This window comes from Ursus americanus, chromosome 5 (assembly GCF_024610735.1).
Source record: "Ursus americanus isolate L20-20 chromosome 5, mUrsAme1.1.p, whole genome shotgun sequence".
Taxonomy (NCBI): Eukaryota; Metazoa; Chordata; class Mammalia; order Carnivora; family Ursidae; genus Ursus; species Ursus americanus.
This window is the reverse complement of record NC_142131.1, coordinates 59,246,436-59,269,412: the sequence shown is the minus strand read 5'-3', so window position 1 is coordinate 59,269,412 and position 22,977 is coordinate 59,246,436. Positions and strand designations below refer to the sequence as shown.

The 22,977-nt window shown below is 43.3% G+C and overlaps 1 long non-coding RNA gene and 1 pseudogene across 1 annotated transcript; both read right to left on the bottom strand.

Annotated features, from left to right (window-relative positions):
• Positions 1 to 2,010: 2,010 nt before the first annotated feature.
• Positions 2,011 to 8,370, bottom strand: LOC123790585 (uncharacterized). Its single transcript, XR_006779131.2, has 3 exons — positions 8,208 to 8,370; positions 3,992 to 4,112; positions 2,011 to 3,835 (listed from the first exon to the last, which is right to left on the bottom strand). It is a non-coding gene; the product is annotated as an uncharacterized LOC123790585 (long non-coding RNA).
• A 5,819-nt stretch (positions 8,371 to 14,189) lies between these two features.
• On the bottom strand, positions 14,190 to 15,757 carry LOC148110125 (uncharacterized; annotated as a pseudogene).
• Positions 15,758 to 22,977: the final 7,220 nt, after the last annotated feature.

Genomic DNA, 22,977 nt, shown 5'->3' with positions numbered 1-22,977 from the left:
CTGGCTGGTGGCATCCCTCTGTAGTTTGTAGCTCTTATTTTCTCCTCTCTTTCTCTTTTTTGTCTTTCAGGCATTGCTCACATTTTGTGGTCAAATAGAGTTTCCTTTTTTGTTTTGAACACACGTGTGTGTGTGGTGTGTGTAATTAAAGATTTTGCCAATATTTTTATGGCTTTGTTGCAGGAGGAGAAGGGGGTAGCCTTGATTTAGTTTAGCATCTTAAACTGAAGCTTCATTGCTTTTTCTCTTTTCTTGACTTTATGGAATTTTGAAATGAATTCTTTTTTATTGAAAACAGAAGAGTAGAAAATTATACCTGCCATCCAGAGCCCTATTTGTGTTAAAGAGTATGTTATTACAACTTACGGTATATACGTGTTCATTTGCACTTGAAATGACAGAAAGTATAGCAGTGAATTAATTTTTTAAAGTTGGGAAATAGAGTAAAGCATAAAGGATGGAATTCTCTCAAGATTCCCAAATTATTTATAGTCTGGGTATAACTTTAAAAATGTGTTCATTATATAGAAAAGTATGGAAAAATACACAGCAAACACTGATGTACTCTATTATCCACTGCTCTGCTCTCATGCCCATATCTTGCTTGTTTTCTTTAGATTAAAAAAAATAATCGAATAGTATCTGCAAGTAAGGTCTTCTGGAGGCCGTTCCCTCACCCATTCTCTTCTCTCACTCCTTAGGTAACCTCTGATAGGGATTTTTGGGCTGTCTTTATCATATTTTGATACTATCATTACATAGGACTAAATCAGCAGGGTATAGTGTAATATTTTCCACGTTTTGAAAAGTTTATATAAATGACATCGTACTGTGCATATTTTTATGTGACTTTATTTTTTATTTTTTACTTTTATTTATTTATTTATTTCTAAGTAGGCTCCCCACCCAGCATGGAGCCCAATGCAGGGCTTGAACTCATGACTGTGAGATCAAGAGTTGGACGTTTAATCAACCGGACCACCCAAGTGCCCGATGATTTGCTTTTTAAAGTCAGCCTTATGCTTTTAAGATTTATCTGCATTAGTACTCCTAGCTCGGATTCATTCATGTTCCATTCTGTTCTGTGATTATACCACAGTTTATTTATATGTGCTTTTTCTGATGGTCATAAGAGTTGTGAGTTTTTCTTTATTACCAACAGTCCTGAGAACATTCTTTAAATGTTTCTTTGTGCATATGTATTAGAGTCTTTCTAGGGTAGAGACTTGGACATGGAACTGCTGCATTACAGGATATACACATCTTTAACTTAATTAGATTTTGCCAAATTGCTCTCCAAAGTGGCGGTGCCAATTTGTACTTCCTCTCGCAGTGTCTAAGAGGCCCCGTTTCCCCTGGAGCTTGTCAACACTGAGTGTTATTGGACTGGTTAATTACTGCCACTTTGATGAGGGTGAAACCGTATTGCAGTGTAAACTTAAATAGCGTTTCCTGATTATTAACAGAATGAAGCAACCTTTTCTTTTTTTTTTATCAGCCTCCAGATTTCACTTCTATAATTTACATGTTCATACCTTTGTCCCCCCCCCCTTTTTTTTACTGGATTGTCTTTTTTTTTTTTTTAAAGATTTTATTTATTTATTCGACAGAGATAGAGACAGCCAGTGAGAGAGGGAACACAAGCAGGGGGAGTGGGAGAGGAAGAAGCAGGCTCATAGCAGAAGAGCCTGATGTGGGGCTCGATCCCATAACGCCGGGATCACACCCTGAGCCAAAGGCAGACGCTTAACCGCTGTGCCACCCAGGCGCCCCTACTGGATTGTCTTTTTATTACTAACCATTTCTTTATCTACTTTATTTTTTATTTTTTAAAGATTTATTTATTAGAGAGAGAGCATGCAAGTAAGGGCAGGGGCAGAGGGGAAGCAAGAGAGAGAGAGAAGCTCAAGCAGACTCGGCACTGAGCGCGTCACCTGATGAGGGGGGGGCTCAATCTCATGACCCTGAGATCATGACCTGAGCCAAACTCAAAAGCAGGATGCTCAACCGACTGAGTCACTGAGGTGCCCCTGGATATTAATACTTTATTATATGACTATAAACATCTTGCCTCTAATTAGGGCTTGTCCTTTCACTTTGCTTATGACACTTTTTGGAGTACAAACATTTAAAAAATCTATTTTTTTAAAATTGGTAGTATAGTTACGGTTACGGTTATGGTCATGGTTAACAGTACTGTAAGTATAAATAAAATGATTGCCTCTACTCTTGTCCCCAACTGTCCATCCCTTCACTGTTATTCGTTCCTTATACACTCTTCCTGAATTTTTTGCACACATGCAAGCAAGTACAAATATATATCCCCCTGTGTATAAAATGCAGTCAGATTTATTTATCTTTCCCTTTATGGTTTGCATTTTATTCTTGTTTAAGCCATCTTTTTCCTGAGAGTTTTGAAGATATTTTATGTTTTCTTCTAAAGGTTTTGTAGTTTTGCTCTAACTTTATCTTATTTTAATAGAGATAGTTCATTGTCTAAGGACCACTCATTGAATTGCATATAATTTCTCCCTGATTTGTTAGTAATGCTGCCTCTTTTGGCAAGTATCTGGCTCCCACGTACATGTGGGTTTGTTTCTGGGCTTTTTACTCAGTTCCACGCGTGTATTTATTCATCCCCAAAGCATATGACTGTTGTAATTCCTATAGCTTTATAAGAACTCTTATTTTAAGATCAACCCTGCCATTCCTTACTTTCCAGATTGTCTTGGCTATGCTTGGCCTCCCTGGAATTGGATTAGATTTGATTAGAATTACATGAAATTTAGTGGTGCATGGGTGGTGGCTCAGTTGGTTAAGCGTCCAACTCTTGATTTTGGCTCGGGTCATGATCTCTCATCCTGGGATTGAGCCCCACGTCTGACTCTGTGCTCATTGGAGTCTGCTTATCCCTCTCCCTCTGTTCTTCCCCCGATCACACTCTCTCTCAAAGAATCAATCAATCTTAAAAAAAAAAAAGAATTACATGAAAATTAAAGATTAATTTTGAGGAAAATTTTATTTTTAAAGTACTGGACCTTCCTGTCAAGAACATAGCTTATATCATCATTTATGTAAGTCTTTTAAATGTCTTTTATAAACAAAATTTTTTTCTATTAAACACTTAGTGTACCTTTTGGTTAGATTTATTCTTTGGTACGTTGTATTTTTTGAAAATTTTTGAAAATTTTTGAAAAATTACATTTCCCAGTTGTTCATTGCTCTTATACAAGACGATTTTTCTATACCAATTGGTAAAGTTGTCAAACTCTTACTGTGTTTTTAGAAACTTGAGGATTTTCTGCATGTTGACATCCGTAAATAACAATATTTTTGTTTTTCCTTTTCAATCTTCTGCCTGTTTGCGATGCGTTCATGCCCTTCCCACCCATAGTTATCCGTCAGTCAATCAGTCAGACTACTGTAGTTGCTAGAGTCTCCAGAAATGTCGTGGAGACCTTGAACATCCTTGATTTGTTGCTGACTCCAAAGGGAGGGAGTTCAACATTTCCCTTTGAGTATGATGTAGGTTGTATATACCTCTATTAGTTAAGATAGTATGAGCTGCTATAACAGGTTTCAAAGTCTCAGCATCTGTAGCAAAAAGTAAGGTGATTTCTTGCTCACTTAAATTTCAAATCAGTTCTGATGGGTGGTCACTTCTCTAAATTTTCACGTGGGGGATCCAGGTTCTTTCCCACGTGGGCTCAACAAGGGCACCGGAAGTAGAAGGAACATGGAAGGTCACACATCACCTAGGCTTGCTTTCCAACGGTGGCGACTCTGCGTGTGGCCACACAGGACTACAGAGGCAGGGTTCTGCGTACCTCTGTGCCTGGAAGGAAGAAGAACTGAGTTTGTGGCCAGCCAGGCAGTTTTTGCCCCGGTCAGTCCCTAAAACCATCGAGTAGTTATTTCAGCCTTTCTCACAGGCATGTAACCTAGCGCCCTCTCTCCAGGGGACACGTGCCAGGTCACACCTGGTCCCTACCTGCAGTTTGAATTCCAGCCGATCTCCAGGTGAAGTGCAGGCTCTCCGTGAGATCCTGATGTTATCTGATGCTCTCTCAACTCAAAAGGCAGGTCCCAGCCTCTCTGCCCCCAGCAAGTGACTGATGGTGAAGTAAGTGCAGGACGAAGCCCAGTTAGAATAGGGGAGGGAGACCAGATACCCAGCTGTCCCTGGTCCGCTGCAAGGATTAAATGCTGCCTGGCAGGCACTGGGCGGTCCCTCTGTCCACTCCCTTTCGCGTCTAGAGAGAGCTCTCCCAGGGCCTTACTGGAGATCATTCTCAAACATGATTTTCCCCAAGGGAGCCTGCCTCTGTTCCTAAACGGCCAGGAGTTTTTGTTTTTAAAATATGAATGGTGCTGAATTTTATCAAGTGCTTTTTCTGGATCTGCTGAGGTGATCAGAGATTTTTCTTTTTTAATGTGTTAATGTAGTGAATTACAGGAATAAGGATTTATCTACGCTTGTGTTGCTGGGATATGCTCTTCTTGGTCACGAGGCATCATCTTCTAAAGTCTGATTTGCTAGTGTTTTATTTAGACTTTTTCTGTCGTTCATAAGTGAAATTGATCCATAATTTTCCTTTCTTTTACTGTTCTCATCCGGCATTTGTTTTAAGAGTTTACTAGCATCATAAAATGAGTGGAGGAGCTTTCCCTTCTCTGTTTTCTGAAATATTTTGTATAAGATAGAATTGCCTCTTTAAACTGTCTGGGCCTCTTGGCTTTGGTTTTGTTTCTGTGAGCAGATTAACTATTGATTTGCTTTCTTTTATAGGTTTATTCGGGGTTTCCATTTCTTTTTGAGTTTGTTTTGGCAAACCATTTTTCTAGGGAATGGTCCACTGCATTTCAGTCTTTGTACAGCTTTCTTAAAATTGTTCATAGTAATCCATTACGCTTAAGAAAAAAAGTCTCTGCTAGATCTGTGGTAACTCACTCTCTTTTTCATTCCTTGTATTATTTACACTCTTTCCTGAGCAGTGCTGCTGTGGGGATGCTATTTTACTGGTATTTGCAAGAAACCAGCTTTTGGTTTTATTAATCGTCTTTATCATTTGTTTTCTGTTTTAAAAAATCTCTGTTCTCTCTTCTTTGCCCATTTTCTTCATTTACTGTTCTTTTGGTGATTTTTATTTTTTTGAGTCAGATCTATGATATTTATCCTTTTGTTCTCTCTCTCTTTTTCCCCTTGAGAGAGAATCAGGGGGAGGGGCAGAGGGAGAGGGAGAGAGAATCTCAATAAGACTCCCTTTTGAGGGACACCTGAGTGGCTCAGTCAGTTAAGCGTCTGCTTTCAGCTCAGGTCATGATCCTGGGGTTCTGGGATCAAGTCCCACATTGGGCTCCCTGCTCAGCAAAGAGCCTGCTCCTTCCTCTGTCCCTCACCCTGCTTGTGCGCTCTCTCTCTCTCTCTTGCTCTCTCTCTCAAATAAATAAATACAATCTTAAAAAAAAAAAAAAGACTCCCTTTCAAGTGTGGAGACTGACAGGGGGCTTGATCCCAGAACTCTGAGATCATGAGCTGAAATTGAGTTGGATGCTTAACTGACTGAGCCACCAGGTGCCCCTAGCCTTTTGTTCTTTTCTAAAACAGACTTTTTTTTTTGAACATATATATTTCCCTCCATCTGTTGCTATATGTTCATCATACAAGTTCATATATATATATCTCCAAGTAGTATAGATAGATAGAGCTCTAATAACTCAATTTGAAATATTTTCTAATTTCCATTATGACTTCTTCATGGACACATGAATTATTTGCAAGTTTACATGTAAGTCTCCAAATGTGTGGAGGTTCTTAGGTTACATTTTTTGTCACCGATTTCTGACCACGTTGTGGTCAGAGAACTTGTTTTGTGATTTCGATCCTGTGGTATTGCAAATTGTTTTGTGGCCTTGTATGTAGTACTTGGTTAGTTTTTTGTTTAGTTTGCTGTAAGCTTGAAAAGATTGTATTCTTCTCAGATTGCTGGGTTCTGTATGTATGAATCAAGCTTATTTATGGCGTGGTTTATATCTTCTGTATCTTTATCAATTTTTATTTGCTGAAGACAGTTACTGAGGGAGCTATGTTAAAATCTCCTGAAATGATGGTAAATTTGCCGGTTCCTCCTTATAACAGTATCAAGTTTGCTTTATGTGTTTTGAAGCTATGTTTTTAAAATTTGTTTTATTTGCCTGGTGAATGGTCACTTTCATCAGGAAGTAATTCTCTTTATCCTTGCTGTTTGCCTTAAAGTCTCTTGTCAGGAATGAATAGAACCAGAAGATTTAAAAAAAAAATTGTTTGACTTGTATTCCATCCCATCGTTTCATCTTTTTTAATGTACATCTTTTTTATTGAGATGGAATTCACAGACCATAAAATCCATCCTTTTAGAGTGTACAGTTGTGCAGTGATCACAGCTACGTATTTCCAGAACATTTTCACCTTCTCCAGAAGAAACATTACCCATTGGCTGTCACTCTCCATTTCCCTCTCCCTTAGCCCCTGGCAACCGCGTATCTACTTTCTATCTTCATGAATTTGCTTTTTCTGGGCATTTCCTATAAATGGAGTCATACAGTATGTGGCCTTTTGGGTTTGGCTTCTTTCACTTAACATGATGTTTTCAGGGTTCATCCAGGTTGTAGCACGAATCCATACTTGGTTCCTTTTTCTGACCGGATGGCATTCTGTGTGCGGATGTGCTGTAGAGCGTTACCTCGCCCTCAGCTGACGGACACTTGGGTTTTCCGATGCACTATTTTTATCTCTGCGTATGCTTGTGTCTTCCAAGGTTCTCTTACAAACAACATAATACAAAATTATATTTCTAAAATGTAATTGAACAATCACTTTTAACTGGCAAGGTTCTTCTGTTGTGATTTCTACCGTGGGGGTTTATTTTTAGCATCTTACTTTGTCATTTCTATTTACCACACTCTTCGTTACTTATGTTTCCTCCTTTTTTGCTTTCTTTTGGTTTGATGTAAAGATTGATTGATTGATTTAGAGAGTGGGGGAAGGGGGAGGGGAGGGGCAGAGAGAGAGAGAGAGAGAGAGAGAGAATGTTCTACACCTAGCTCAGAGCCTGATGTGGGACTTGATCCCATGACCCTGAGATCATGCATGACCTGAGTCAGATGCTCAACCGACTGAGCCACCCAGGTGCCCCAAGATTTATTTTTTGTGTGATATTAATTCCCTTTTACTCCATTTATTGGTTTGGAAATCTTAATATCAATTTCAAAGCAAAAAAAAAAAATCTTCTGAACAACACAAGGGCTTTAGGGTGTTTAACTTTGATGACTCCGCTCCCATCTTATGTGTAATTGTGGTCCAGCATTGCTTTTTGGTCGCTCACATTGTTAATGTTTATTATTTTTATTTTTAAAAACCAAACAAAACTCTTAATGAGAAATTGAATCCAGACGGGCCCTTGGAAGAAAAGTGAGTTGCTACAGAATTTGGGCACTGAATTAAAATCTAAACTTGCTCAAAGTCCGGGCAAATAGAGAAATTACGATGTTTTAGATTATTATTATTATTTTTTTTTTTAAGATTTTATTTTTATTTATTTGACAGAGAGCCAGCGAGAGAGGAAACACAAGCAGGGGGAGTGGGAGAAGAAGAAGCAGGCTCCCAGCATAGGAGCCCCACGTGGGGCTCGATCCCAGAACGCCGGGATCACGCCCTGAGCCAAAGGCAGACGCTTAATGACTGAGCCACCCAGGCGCCCCTAGATTATTAGTTTTTTAAAAATTTCTCACATTGATAATTCTTACTGTCTTACTTATTTAGATGTATATCCTTATCAGTTTCTCACATTCTTTTCCTTCTCCGTATAATTTCAGGCTTCTGGAAGGACACACTTGAGTAGTTTTTCTGGTGATAGTTCTAGGCTAACCTTCCTTTGCTGGAAGGCTTCATGCTTCTATGCTTTCATAGGTGGACTATCTTCTTCCTTGGGTTGCTTCGAAGATCTTCTCTCTGGTTGATCTGCTATCTTCCTACAAGTATGGATTTACTCTTTAAAACTTTAAAAAAGATTTAAGTTATTGATTCATTTAAATTCCAGCAGAGTTAACCGGCAGTGTTACATTAGTTTCCGGTGTACAATACAGCAGTGCACGAGTTGGGGGATGGACGCGATAGGTGAGGGGGTTAAGCGCACACTCGCCTTGATGAGCCCTGCGTGTGGACTTACCTTTCCTTTTCCTGCTCGGCTCTCCTTTCCTGAGGCTGTCTGCTCGTGGCTTTCATCCCTCCTCAGCCGGCATTGCTGCATGTGGCCTTTGTCCAAGCTCCCGGGTCTTAACTTGCACTGCCTCTTAGATGTGTGTTGCTATTTTCACCTGGTCTCCTCTATTTTTAATCCCTGTCTCATACTTTCCACCTCTTTGTGTTGTGCTGCCCTCGCTCTCGCTGCTAACGTGCTGTGGACTGTATTTATTGAACTTGGCGTTTCTCTGTGTCTCATTTATAGAAGTTCCCCTTGGCTCTTTTTCATTTTGGCCCGTTCTTTTTTTTTAAATTTTTTACAGTATTTTTTTTTCCCCTTTGCTATTTTCAATTCCTTCTTTTGATTTTAATCACACTTTATACATGTTTTCTCTCCAACTATTTTAGTATCAGAAGTTCTCGGGGGTTTTATCCTGCTGTTTCTTAGGTCTGTTGAACCTTGCTCACGGGGAGGAGGGGTTCCTCGTACATACTTTAGTTTGAACTCATATTAAACATAGGTTTATCTTTGAGAATCCTGCATGGCCTGGATGGAAGGCATGTCCCTCGAGAGTGGTTTTGTATTTGCTTCTGCTAGTGCCCCCCTGGGGACCCTGGCCCAGCACCAGTCGTTAGGCATCTGTCTCCCTTCGGCGACTCCTGGGCCACAAGGGGAGTATAAATCTGAACTCCAAATCTGCATATTCACTAGGGCTGTGATTATGAATCTTCCTGGGAGGGTTATTCTCCCATCCAGACACAGAGTCAGATGTTTTTCCTGGTTTCTCTGAACCAGTGGGTAAACTTTTCTCTAGAACCCTCTTTCCTTGAGAAGGTGTCCCTTGGAGTATCTCCTGTTTATTCCAGAGTCTCAGTTTACGGTTCCTCACCTTGCTTGGCTATAAGGTTTTCTTTCTGTTCCTACTTACAGATCAAAACTCCAGCTCCAGTTGGCTTGTAATTTATCTTTCTCTTTTTGGTAGATTTTGATGCCTTTAGCTCTGCATGTGTGAGTATTCATTGTATTTTCTCCAGCGTTTTGGGTAGGAATAGATTGTTTCTTTTTGGTAGTATGGTTCTCTATATTGCTAGGTACAGAAGGCTTTTAATAAATATTTTACTTTATTTTTTTAAGACTTATTTATTTTAGAGAGAAAGTGCGAGCACGCGTGCGCTTGGGGTGGGGGAGGGGCAGAGGGAGAGGAGAGAGAATCCCAGGCGGACTCCCTGCTGAGCGCGGAGCCGGACTAGGGGCTCCATCTAACGACCCCGAGATCATGACCAGAGCCAAAATCAAGAGGCAGAGGCTTAAATGACTAAGCCACCCCGGTGCCCCTTAATAAATATTTTAATGTAAGACACAGCATAGTACAGAAAAGTACATATAACATGCACAATTATTAATTAAAAATAATGATCATCCCCAGGTCAAGGACTAGAACCTCGACTTGGTGCTTTTTCTCAGTAGCAATCTCTTCCCCTCTCTCATGATTCTGACTTTTGTGGCAATCTTTATTTGCCGGTCTTCATAGTTTTGTTACTTATCTGTGTCTCTGATAAAGTACAATTCAGTTTAGCTTTGACTGTTTTTGGATTCTGCTCTTGTTCGACATTATGTTTCCAAGACTTAGGATATTGTGCGCGTAATTGTACTTAGTTCATTTTCATTGCTGTATTCTGCTACGTGAATAGATCATGCTGTGTGTGTCATTCTGCTCAAAGACATGAGAGTTCGTGGTATTTGCTATTACAGCAAATGCTACGTGACGTCCGAGGCACACGGGTCCTGGGGCATGCGGTGTGGGTTTCACGGTGCATCTCCCCAGGGGTAGAATCGCTGGGGCACGGCGAGTGCACGTGTGCAGTTATTGAAGACCATGCCTGTGGTCCAAAGTGGATGTGCCCCTGGGCACTCTCCTAGCCCGGGGCAGGCGGGCCTCTTGCTCCACTCGGTCACCGTCCTTTGTTTTTATTGGTCATTTTCATTGTTGCCAGTCAGATTGGAAGGTGTTACTATCTGAAAAACATTTACATGACCTGATTTTACTTCATTGACTTGATTGCTGATGTGAGCGAACACCTTTTCATGTGCTGGTTGGCTATCTGGGTTTGCTTTTTGTTACTGTTGCTGGAAATGCAAGAATATATATATTCTCCTGTAACTTTTTAAAAACCTTTTTATTTTGGGGGCACCTGTGTGGCTCGAAGTGTCTGGCTCTTGATTTCAGCTCAGGTCGTGATCTCAGTGTTGTGGGATCGGGCTCCACACCCGGCACGGAGCCTGCTTGAAATTCTCTCTCCCCCTCTACCCAGCCCCCCCCCCTTGTGAGCCTCTCTCTCAAAACAAACACACACACACATAAAAACCCTTTTTTATCTCAATCATCCAGTGCTTATCATGACAAGTGGACTCCTTAATCCCCGTCACCTGTTTCACCCCTCCCCTCCCCCCATCAGTTTGTTCTCTAGAGTTGAGAGTCTGTTTCTTGGTTTGTCTCCCTCTCTTCCACCCCCCCCACCTTTGCTCATTTGTTTCTTAAATTCCACATATGAGTGAGGCCGTACGGTATTTGTATTTCTCCGTCCTAGTTCACTTAGCAGTATACTCTCTAGCTCCGTTCGTGTTGCTGCAGGTTGCAGATTTCATTCTTGATGGCGGAGTGATATTCTGTACACGTGTATCTCATCTTCTTTATCCGTCCATCAGCTGGTGGACACTGGGGCCAGTTTCATAGTTTGGCTGCTGTAGATGCTGCTGCTGCAACATTGAGGGGCGGGTGTCCCTTGGAGTTCGTGGTGTTGCGTTCGTTGTATAAATACCTAGTAATGCAGTTGCCGGATCATAGGGTTATTCTAGTTTTAACTTTCTTTTCTTTTTCTTTTGTCTTTTTGTTTTAACATTTTGAGGAACCTCCATACTACTTTTCAGAGTGGCTGCAGCAGTTCTCTTTCCCGCCAACAGTGCAGGAGGGATGCCCTCTCCCACATCCTCACCAACACCTTTGGTTTCTTGTGTTGTTGATTTTAGGCCTTTGACAGGGGTGAACAGATACCTCACTGTGGTTCTGATGTGTATTTCCCTGATGAAGAGTGATGTTGAGCATCTTTTCATGTGTCCGTTGGTCATTTGTGTGTCGTCTTTGGAGAAATGTCTGTTCACGTCTTCTGCCCATTTTTTATTGGATTATTTGTTCTTTGGGTGTTGAGTTTGATAAGTTCTTTGTATATTTTGGGTATTCTTTCTCAGATATGTCATTTGCAAATATCTTCACCCATTATGTAGGCTGCCTTTTAGTTTCATTAATTATTTCCTTCACTGTGCAGAAGCTTTTTATTTTGATGAAATTCCTATAGTTTATTTTTGATTTTGTTTCCTTGGCTTCAGGAGACATAGCTAGAAGGAAGTTATACAGCTGATGTCAAAGAGGTTACTGCCTATGTTATCCTCTAGGATTTCAGGTCTCACATGAAGATCCTTAATCCATTTTGAGTTAATTTTTGTGTATGGTAAGAAAGTGGTCCAGTTTCATTCTTCTGCATGTGGCTGTTCAGTTTTTCCAACATATTTGTTGAAGAGACTTTTCCCCACTGGATAGTGTTTCCTGCTTTGTCAAAGAGTATTTGACCATATAGTTGTGTGTTCATTTCTGGATTTTCTTTTCTGTTCTGGTGATCTATGTGTCTGTTTTGGTGCCAGTACCGTACTGTTTTGGTCACTACAGCTTTGTAGTATAGACTGAAGTCCAGAACTATGATGGCTCTAGTCTTTTCTTTTTCAAGGTTGATTTGGCTATTTGGGCTCTTTTATGGTTCCGTAAGAATTTTTGAACTGTTTGTTCTAGTTCTGTGAAAAATGCTGTTGGTATTTCAATAGGGATTGCATTAAAGTGTAGATTGTTTTTGGTAGTACAGACAATTTAACAGTATTTGTTCTTCCAATCCGTGGACATGGAATGTCTTTCCACTTCTTTGTGTCCTCTTCAATTTCTTTCATCAGTGTTCTGTAGTTTTCAGAGTACAGGTCTTTGACCTCTTTGGTTAGGCTTTTCCCCAGGTATCTTACTGTTTTTGGTGCAGTTGTAAATGGGATTAATTCCTTCATTTCTCTTTCTGCTGCTTCATTATTGGCATAGAAATGCAACAGATTTCTGTACATGGATTTTATATCTTGTGACTATTAAATTCATTTATCAGTTCTAGCAGATTTGGGGTGAAGTCTTATGGGTCTTCTATATATAGTATTATGTCATCTGTAAATAGTGGAAGTTTTACTTCTTCCTTACGTATTTGGATGACTTTTTTTTTTTTTTTTTTGGTCTGATTGCTGAGGCTAGGACTTCCAGTGCTACATGGAATAAAAGTGGTGAGAGTGGATATCCTTGTCTTGTTTGTGATTTGGTGGGAAAGGGTCTCAGTTTTTCCCCACTGAGGATGACGTTGGTGTGGGTTTGCCATAGATGGCCTTTAGTATGTCGAGGTATGTCTCCTCTAAACTTACTTTGTTGAGGGTGTTTATCATGAATGGATGTTGTCTTTGTCAAATGCTTTTTTTGTGTCTCTTGAAATGATCATATGGTTCTTATCCTTTCTCTTACTGATGTGATGTATCATGGTCAATTTGTGATGGGCTTGCTCTTTTTTGAAGTGTTTTTTTCAAGTTTTTTCCCCCAATTTTCTATTGGATCTGTAAGTCTTTATCTTACTGATTTGTGGGAATTCATGTATTTTGAATTTAGTCATTTGTTGGTTATATGAGTAGAAAATGTCTTCTTAATGCTCTCATGTAAACAGTATAGTTTTTTCATTTTAATGTTGTTATTCAAGCGTATTCATCCTTTTTTGGTATCGTCTTAAAGAAATGATTTCAACTTTAAGGTCCTAAAGATATTCTTTATTTTCTTCCAAATGTTATTTTGTAAAATGTACCCGAAAGTGATTTTTTTGTATAGGGCAAGATAGGTTCCATTTTTTTCTCCTTAAGGATATCCAGTTGCCCTCATACCATTTACTGAAAAAAGTTAATCTTTTGTCCTCCAATCTGCCATGCTCCACACACACCCCCCCTCACACCCCACACATCCCCCCACTCACCCACATAAATAATTTCCATGTATTCATTTATCTATTTCTGATTCCTTTATTCAATTCCATTTCCATTATCTTTGGCTAATATTGCTCAATTTCACACTGTCTTAATTATCATACTTTTATATTAAGTCTTGTTATTTGATAGGGCAAGTCCCTCCAAGCCTTTCGATTCAAGAGTTTCTTAGCTATTCGTGGCCTTTCAGACTTCTATATAAAGTTTAGAATTAGCTTGTTACAATCACCTCTTGAAATTATGATTGAGATTGTAATTATTCTGTAAATCAGTTGGGAAAAATTTAACATGATTATATTATTCAGTGTTTCAGTTCATCAGCATGGTCTTTCTCTCCACTTAGTGTCTTTACTGTTTCTCATTTGGAGTTCTCTTTAGAGAGATCTTGTACATTTTATCAATTTTATTCCTGGGTACTTTAAAAGATGATATTGTAGGGGTTCCTAGGTGGTTCAGTTGGTTAAGCCTTGAGTCTTGATTTGGATCAGGTCATGATCTTGGGGTCATGAGTTTGAGCTCCGTGTCCAGCTCCGTCCTGGGGATGGAGCCGGCTTAAAATTCTCTCTCTCCCTCTGTACCCCCCACTTTGCCCGCATGCATCCTCTCTTCCCTCGAAAGAAAGAAAGAAAGAAAGAAAGTTACTCTAAATGGTATCTTTCAGAAAAGTGGTGGTTTTTTGTTTTTTTTTGTTTTCTTGTTTGTGCTGGTATGTAGAAATATAATTGATATTGTTATACTATTTTTTAATCTAGTAACCTTGCTAAACTGTCATAAATTTTAACAATGTATCTTATATATTCATTTAAATTGTTTCCCTACATGATCATATAATCTTGTTTCTTTCCTTCAGATCCTTATGCCATGTATTTAATTTCTTGTCCGAGTAATCTGGCTAGGACCACAGTGTACAGGGCTGAATGCAAGTGGCAAGAGTGGGATCTTTGTCTTGTTCCCTATCTGAAAGGGAACACGTCCCCCCCTCTCCTGCAGGTTTATTTGTACAAATAGCACAGGAGGATACCAGCCCCATGCAGACAGAAGCTCAGGGGTCCCACCAGTCCTTCTGTCCTCACATTGGCAGATGGAAGCTTCTATGCTGGAGGCTTTTTGGGGGCCTGGGAAACGTTGGGAACCTCAGCCACACCAAACTGGAGTCGAAGCTGTACCCTGGGCCTTGGTTTGAGCCTTGGCCTTGGTCTTTGGCCAGCAGAGCCTGAGACCCTTGGCAATGTGGGCAGGAGCACTTTTCCTGAGCTTTGGCTGAGCAATGTAGGCAAGTCGACTGAGGTGGTGGCTGCAGACCTTTTGTGTCTTGAGCTTGACCTCCTTGAGCTTGATGAGGCCCTTGACAACCTTGGCACGCGCACTCATGGCCTTGGCATTGTTGGCCTGCAGCTTCTTTAGGCCCTTCTTGGGCTTCCTGGCAAAGCGTGTGTTTCTCAGGAATTTGGGGTCTACCCCCTTAAGAGATTCATATGTTTGTGACCAAGATTTCTTGATGCCATTTCTGGGCCATTTTCATGACCTGTTACTTGTGGTGTGGTTCTTGGATTTGACCACGTCCACACCGAAGCCCACGGCACCTGAAGTGCCTTGAACCAGAAGAGAGAGCCGAAGGGGAACAGCTTCAATGTTTTACCATAAAGAATGTTTTCTCTAGGTTTTCATGTCAATTAAGAAAGTTTCTGTTTCTGCTTTGCAAAGAGGAAACCATGAATGTGAATGAATTTAGAATTTTTTTTCAGTGCGTTCACTACATTTCTTGACATGCTCTTGTTTTTCCTCCTTTAATCCGATATTGTAGTGGATTACATCAATCATTTTTTCCTAATGTTCAATCAGCTTTGCGTTTCTAGGGTTAATCCCACTTGATTATAATGCGTGATTCTTTTTCTAAGCTGTTGGATTCGGTGTGCTGGTACTTTGTTTAGGATTTTGGTACCTATATTGTCAGTAAACGAGGCTAATAATTTTCCCTCTCTTGAATTGATCCTGGTGGGTTTTGGTATGAAAGCGTTACTCCGGCATCACAAAATGAGTTGGGAATGATTTTGCTTTCTTTGTATTCTTTGGATGTGCTTGTGTAAATGGGTGTTCCGTCTCCCTTCAATGTTTGTTAGCATTCATTAGCGATACCCTCTGGGCCTAGAAGTTTTGGTGAGATGTTTAAAAATGTTGAGGCAATGGTAGTTTCACTTAGAGTTGTAAGAAGTCGTACGGAGTGGTCCTGTGTACGCTGGCTCCAGCTTGCTCCAAAGCTGTTCCGTGAAAAACCACAGCGCGATACCGCAGCCGGGGGGTTGACGCCGATACAGGCAAGATGCTGTATTTCCATCACCACAAGGACGGCACGTTGTCCTTTTAAAGCTACTCCCGGTGTCCTCCCACCCTTGAATGCTTTTCGAGTCTTTGACGACTGTTGATCTCTTCTCCATTTTTATGATTTTGCCATTTCAGGAATGTGATCTGAATGGAATTATGTAGATGGTTGGCAGCCTTTTGGTGTTGACCTTGGCACTGAGCATAATTCTCTGGAGACTCATTCCGAGTCGCTGCATGTGCCGGGAGTGTTTTCGTCTATACTGCTGAGCAGAGTTCCCCGGTGTGAACGTCCTACAGATTGTTGACTCGTTCACCTGTTGAGGAACATCTGAGTTACTTCCAATTTTGGGCTGTTTTGAATAAAGCAGCTGTGAATGTCTGTAAAAGGGTTTTTGTGTGAAGATAAGTCTTTGTTTCTGGGGGATAAATGTCCAGGAGTGTAATTATTCGGTCCTATGGTAGCATATGCTGATTTAAAAAAGCCAAAGTGCTCAGTTGTTTTCTGGAGTAGCCGCCCCGCCTGACCTCCCCCTGCAGTGTGTGAGTGATCCAGGTTGCTGAAGCCCCAGGGCCCTTCGGTTGTCTCGAGTTCTTCTTTTAGCAGAGCGGGGTTTTAGCAGTTCTCAAAGGGCTAGCCTGATGTTTCGTGGTGGGTTCCATTTGTACTTCCCTTTTGGCTAATGATGCCTGTCTTTTCATGTGCTTCTGTATATCCTGTTGGGTGAAAGATGTTAGTATTTCAGAATTTATGTCCTTTGCGCATTTTTCAATTGCGTTGCTTGCTGGTTTACTGTTGACTTTGCGTGCTCGTGTTCTAGTTACTGGGCTTTTGTTGGATGGATGGTTTGCAAGTGTTTTCTCCCCGCCTATTGCTTGTCTTTTCATTCATTTTTTTTTGAAGATTTTATTTATTTATTTGAGAGAGAGCACAAGCAGGGGGAGCAGCAGGCAGAAGGAGAGGGAGAAGCAGACTCCATGCTGGGCAGAGAGCCTGATGTGGGGCTTGATCCCAGGACCCTGAGATCATGACCTGAGCCAAAGGCAGACATTAAACCAACTGAGCCACCCAGGTGCCCGTTTTTCCATTCTTCTAACAGTATCTTTCACAAGGCAAAAGTTTGTAATTTTGATGAGTTTATCATGTTTCCCTTCATGGATCATGTTTTTGGCGTCAGAAGGTCCTGAAGGTGCCCTAGGTCCTGATGAGTTTCTACTGTTTTTTGTTTTTTTTTTTTTAAGTTTTGTAGTTTTATCTTTAACATTTAAGTCCATGATCTGTTTGGACTTAATTTTTTCTGTAAGATGTGAGGTGTAGGCTGAAGTGGTTCTTCTCCTCCCTCTCCTCCTCCTTCCTCTCCGTCTCTTCTTCCTCCTCCTCCTTTTTCTCCTTCTTCCTCTCCTTCTCCTTCTTCTTCCTCTTCTTCCTCCTATAGAAGTCCAGTTGCTCTGGAATCATTTGTTGAAAAAGGCTGTCTTTCCCCCATTGAATGGCTTTTGCCCCTTTGTCAAAATTCGGTGACGAGAGCATTCCTAGTTACGCTGCCTCATTCCCAGTGGTATCATCCGGGCTCCAATCAGGAGGCTGAGTCTGTACCATTTGAACAGCAGAAATTTATACAAGGAATTCCTAATTAGTGTCAGGTAGTTAACTACTAAAAGAGGTTTAAGAGGAGTTTCACGGGATCCCAAAGTACCAAGCGCATTAAAGCTGCTCATACCGTCATGCAGAGGAGGAGCGGACCACGAAGGAACTGGGGACTCAGGAATGCACGCGCCATCCCTCCATGAAAGCTCACATTCAGATCATTTCGAGGAAGGCGTAGGTGCTCTAGGGACACACGGGCGCCTGGAGCGAAAGACGCTTGCTGGAGGCAGCGAGCTGCCACTGTTGGTTTGTCAGATGGGGAGACAGTCGCCTGAGGGTGTGTGTGGAGCCCAAGCAGAAGGGGTGCTAGGCTGTGGGAGCAAGGGCTGAGGGCGCCTGTGTTCCGGGCGAGGACGTGGCCTGGGGCTTAGCTGCTGTACAGCTGGGCTTGTGCGTGAGGGCTGCTGACGTGAGACCAAGTCTTTCCCACTCCAGTCCTCTGCTCAAGGAGAAGAAAGGCGCAGTGGACTCCACAAGGACAGTGCCTTTTTGCCACGACGGATGCCCACTGTCCCCCAGAGCTCTCTGTACATGAAGCATAACCCTGAGGCAGCTGGCACGTAGAAGGGTTTGCAGAGCTCGCTGCAGTTTCACAAAGCAGGGGAAAGAAGGGGGCAAACCACAAACTGATCCCCGGCATACCAGTCTCAAGGGAGGTGGGTCAGGGTTCTCCAGAGAAAGAGAACCGACAGAATGTACGTACGGATGTGGCTAGGTATCTCTCTGTTTTTCTGTCTGTCTAAAGGAATTGGCTACATGATTGCGGAGGCTGGCTAGTTGAAAATCTGCCAGGTAGGCGGACAGGCTGGAGACCCAGGAAGAGTTTATACTGCAGTTTGAGTCCAAAGGCAATTGGCTGGCAGAATTCCCTCTCCTTCTAAGGAGGGGACTCTTTTTTCTTTTAAAGCCTTCAACTGATAAGATGAGGCCCACCCACACTGTGAAGGGTAAGCTGTTTTACTCAGTCTACTGATTTAAATGTTAATTTCATAATATATACCTTTACAGAAACATCTAGGATATTGTTTGACCAAATACCTGGGTACCGTGGCTTAGTCAAGTTGACAATGAAAGTGACAGTCACAGGAGGCACTCAGTCTTTCACCTTTCAATATGCTGTTAGCTCTAAGATTTTTTGCAGGTGCCCTTTATCAGGCTGAGAATGCTCCTTTCTGTTCCTTGATTGCTGAGAGTTTTTTATTTTCATCATAATTAGGTGTGGAATTTTATCAAGTTCTTTTCTGCTTTTATTGACACAATCACATGCTTTTGCTGTTTTTACTCGGTTAATATGGTAAATTACATTGATTTTCAAATGTTAATCTAATTTTGCAGTTTAGGATAAATCCTACTTGATTGTGATCTATTATTTTATTTGTGTATTATTGGATTAGAATTGTTAAGATTTTGCTAAGGAGATTTTTATCTATGATCTTGTTCTTGAGAGGGGTGTGTGTGTGTGTGTGTGTGTGTGTTTTCCTTGTAATGTTTCTTGTCCGATTTGCTATCTAGATAATGCTAGCCTCATAGAATCAGTTGGGAATTGTTCTCCCCTATTTTTCTGGGAGAATTTTTGTAGAATTGATACCATTTCTTAAATATTTGGCAGACTGTACCAAAGAAACCATTTGGCCTAGAATTTTCTTTGTGGAAGGTTTCCCTTTGTGACTTAGTTTTCTTCACTAGATGCAGAGCTATGCAGGTAGCCTGTTTCTTCTTGAGTGAACTTTGGTCGCTTGTCTTTATTGACTTTGAGAATCTGAAGAAATAAATGTGAGTTTATATCACTATTTCCAATACGTATTTAAATTATAGAGTTTTGCATGAAGTTTTTTTGAGATAACACTTTTTTCTTGTGTGTTAACATAAATCCTATGGAAGTTTCTTTCTTTTTCTTTCTCTCTTTCTCTTTTTCTTCCTCCCTCCCTCCCTTCCTTCCTTCCAGATTTATTTATTTTAGAGAGAAAGAGAGCACAAGTGAGAGGGACAGAGGGAGAGAGTCTCAAGCAGACTCCACCTTGAGTGGAGTCCGATGTGGGCTGGATCTCACGACCCTGAGATTACGACCTGAGCTGAAACCAGGAGTCCAACACCCAGCTGACTTGCCACCCAGGGCCTCCCTTGTGGAAGTTTCTAATGTTGCTCACTGGCCTTATGCTTTGAGCTGCATGTGGTTACATGAGGGACTGAACTTCCTGACCCTTGTGCCCGGATATGCTCCCATGACATAGTTCAGGCCAGTGACTTGTAAGGAGAAATAGTGTATTTTCACTTCCACGCTAGATTACTTCATGGATGATTCTGGCGTCAGTTCTCTTTTTCCCAGCCCCAGCAATTGTGGAAATGTATTGAAAGTTTTTATCAGCCTTGGTCCTTGGGAAACTATAACGAACAGAGCATTCTGATAACCTCTCCTTGGACGTATGGCATGTGCAAGAAATAAATCTTGTTTGCGGCCACTGAGGGCGTGAAGCTGATTGTTACTGCAGCAAAATCTCCTTTCCTGATGGATAGCATTTCATGTGAGCTTTAGCCTGCTGAATACATGAGGCAGCATCAGAATAACAGTACAAATATGAGTAAGAATATATCATTATAGTAAATACAATACATATACCATTCTAATAATATTATTAGTAATCAAACATAATTGTTTTCGAGTTCTCTGAGCTCTTAGTGTGACCTCCTACGGATGAGCAGTACTGTGCCTCAGTATCTTGAGATAATCATTTTCTTTTTGCGATGATGTCACCCATTTTGTATATTGCTGAGACATCTTTAAACTGAACTAGAGGCTTAAGGTTTTTTTTTTTTTAAGATTTATTTATTTATTATTTATGAGATAGAGAGAGAGAGTGGGGGGAGGACAGAGGGAGAGAGAAAGTGTGAAGCAGACTCCTGGCTGAGCGCAAAGCCCTACACGTGGCTCGATCTCACAACCCTGAGATCCTGACCTGAGCAGAAATTAGGAGTTGGACGCTTAACCAACTGAGCCACCCCGTGCCAGGAGGGTTAAGGTTTTTTTGAGCCAGGAGGGTGGTTTGAGTGTGGTCTGTGGATGTGATTACCAGCTCTCAGCCCCTTGCCCTCCCCCCCCACCGGGCTAAGGCAGCTTTCCTCCCAGCTCCCTGGGGTTGGGGGGACAGCTAGTAGATTTCTAGTTCACCCCTCCCCCAGGGTGCAGCCCTTTGAGGCCCCAACCCCCATGGGCGAGGGGCTCCCGTCAGACCCCCGCCTCCAGTAGGTGCTACGCACTGCCCGCGAGGCTGTGGGGTGGAAAGCCGGGGTTGGCCCGCAGAGACCCGCGCCCTGGGCACGCTGGCGGCCTCACGGCCCTGCTCCCCTCGGGGTGCTCCCTGTCCTCTCGTCTGCTCACTGTTCAAGGATGTGTTCTCTTTAAAAAAAAAATTGTCCCCTGTATTTTTACTGGTGGAATGGTTGGGGTCCTCGGATCCGCCACGTGCGTGGGGAGGGGAGGCTGACCCTCGTTTCCCAGGTGCGAGTCCGTGAGGCGTTTCCCCCGGACGCCGTCCCCTTCCCTTCAGCCCCACCTGCGCCGTCTCCTTCCTCCACTTGCGTGGGAAGCGGCGGCCCGCTCAGCACTGTCGTCTGCACGCGCTCCCGGGTGACCGGAGGCTCCCTCCCAGGCCCCTAGTCCCCGCCGCGCCCTCCCCGACGAGAACCCCCCCCCCCCCCAGCAGGAGAGGACGCCAGGCCGCCCCTGCCTCGCACCTGCGCGTCCCTGGAGTGCGTGTCAGCGGTAGATTTTTCTTCTCAAGACAGAAGGGATGCGCTCGTCTGTATGTGTCTAATACCGAAGTAGAAATTTTAGTTAATAAAAACAACAAAGCAACCTGTAGAAAAAAGCCGGGTCTGCTTATGCTGCTAGAATTGGGGGCCAAATGCCGGGACCGGCTTCCGCTCCCCAGCCACGTGTTTCCACCCGTGCAGCCGCCCGCGTGAGCTCCCGCCCATCGCAAAGTCGTGTCCGGTGGCGCCATTGCGGCGCGAGCAGGCTGACCGAGAGCGCCCCGGTTTCAGAAGGCTTGGCCCGTGTGAGCACAGGGCTCTGGCTCCTTTTGGGGTTTCCCTGGGCTCTCTGTGAGTCAGACTCTTTCTTGTGCCCTGGGGATGCCGCAGGTCTCCCTGTTGTGGGTCTGTCTTGGGAGGGGGGTGCGTTCCCCTTGCTGCACACAGTGTGGGTCCTGTTGGTAGTGACTTGCCGTCTCTCCTTTCCGGGCTGCTCACTGCTGCCCATCCTCTCTTGTCTGGCAGCTGCGTTTCACTTGGGCACGAAGCTCTGGCCTGAGAAGGTCAGCTCCGATGGCCAGTGGTCCTGGAGAGGTGGGAGCTGAGGAAGCAAATGCATTTTCTCTGGGCAGATTAGATGATAACTTTGTGCACACAGGGCAATAACGTCTAGACTTAAGAATACAATGTACTATTTACTGCATAAATAACATTTTTAAAAAAGCTTTTATTTATTTGACAGTGAGAGACAGCAAGAGAGGGAACACAAGCAAGGGGAGTGTGAGAGGGAGAAGCAGGCTTCCCTCCAAGCAGGGAGCCTGATGTGGGGCTTGATCCCAGGACCCTGGGATCGTGACCTGAGCTGCTTAACGGCAGATGCTTAACAGCTGAGCCACCCAGGCGCCCCTGCATAAGTAATATTTATTTTTACAACTTTGATAATAATTTTAGATGCATGCGTAGCCAGGCATGGCTAAGACTTGCGGCTCTGGGACCCTCTGCCAGCTACCCTCCAGGTTTCTCTCTTGGCCCACCGGCCCCTGCATGCTGGGGTAGCCTGTCTTAGTCTTCCTTCTCAGCCCCCCTGAGGCCCGGGTATGCCTTACTTCTCAGATCCCTCTCTCTTATGTGGATATACGCCTTCCTCCCAGAAGCCCATTTCCGTCCTTGTCTGGGTTCGCCCCCCACTTTGTGCGGTCCCAGCTTGTTTGGACACCCCACTTGTCCTTGTTTCCTGCCCCCGTAGCCCCTTGTAGGAGCTCCTCTGTGGTCCTCAGAATCCCAGGGCTCTGTGCTCCTAGGAAAGGATCCGGACCATGGCCCTGTGTCAGCCTCTGCCTGCCTCCTCTACGGGGATCAGCTGCTTTCTGTTTCTTGGCTCTGACAGTCCTCGGTGAGGCCCTGGGGACACCTTCCCCTGGAGCAGAGTGATCCCAGCTTCGGATGTGTGGGTCCTGGATGCACAGTCACTGCTGGGCAGCATCTCTCTTTCCCTCTTCCGCTCAGCGCGGACCCTCGGAGCGCCCAGGGCTCCGGCCGCAAGATGGTCTCCAGAGCCCAAAGGAGGCTCTGTGTCTCTGTACCTCAGCCCCCCTGTGCTCCAGCGTTCCTGCTCTTCTCCGCCGGCTCCGCCTTTTGTTTCCACCCCCGTCGGCAGGCAGGCTCTCACCCCACTGTTCCTCCCTCTGGCCTTCCCAGTGACTCCCGCTTCACTTCATCCAAAAGCCTTTCCAGATCACGTCCTCTCCTGGATCCTGTGTGCCAGTGGTTCTCCTTGGGGCCTTCTGGTTCCTGCAGACTGCGGGCTCCATGTGCGCAGGCCCGGGGTTCAGAGACGGTTTTTGGAAAATGGTGGCTGAACGAGAGAGTGGCTGCATGGTGAAGGCCGTGCAGGTGGGCTGGTGGTGGGCAGAGCCTCGTGGTCTGTCCTCCTCCGGG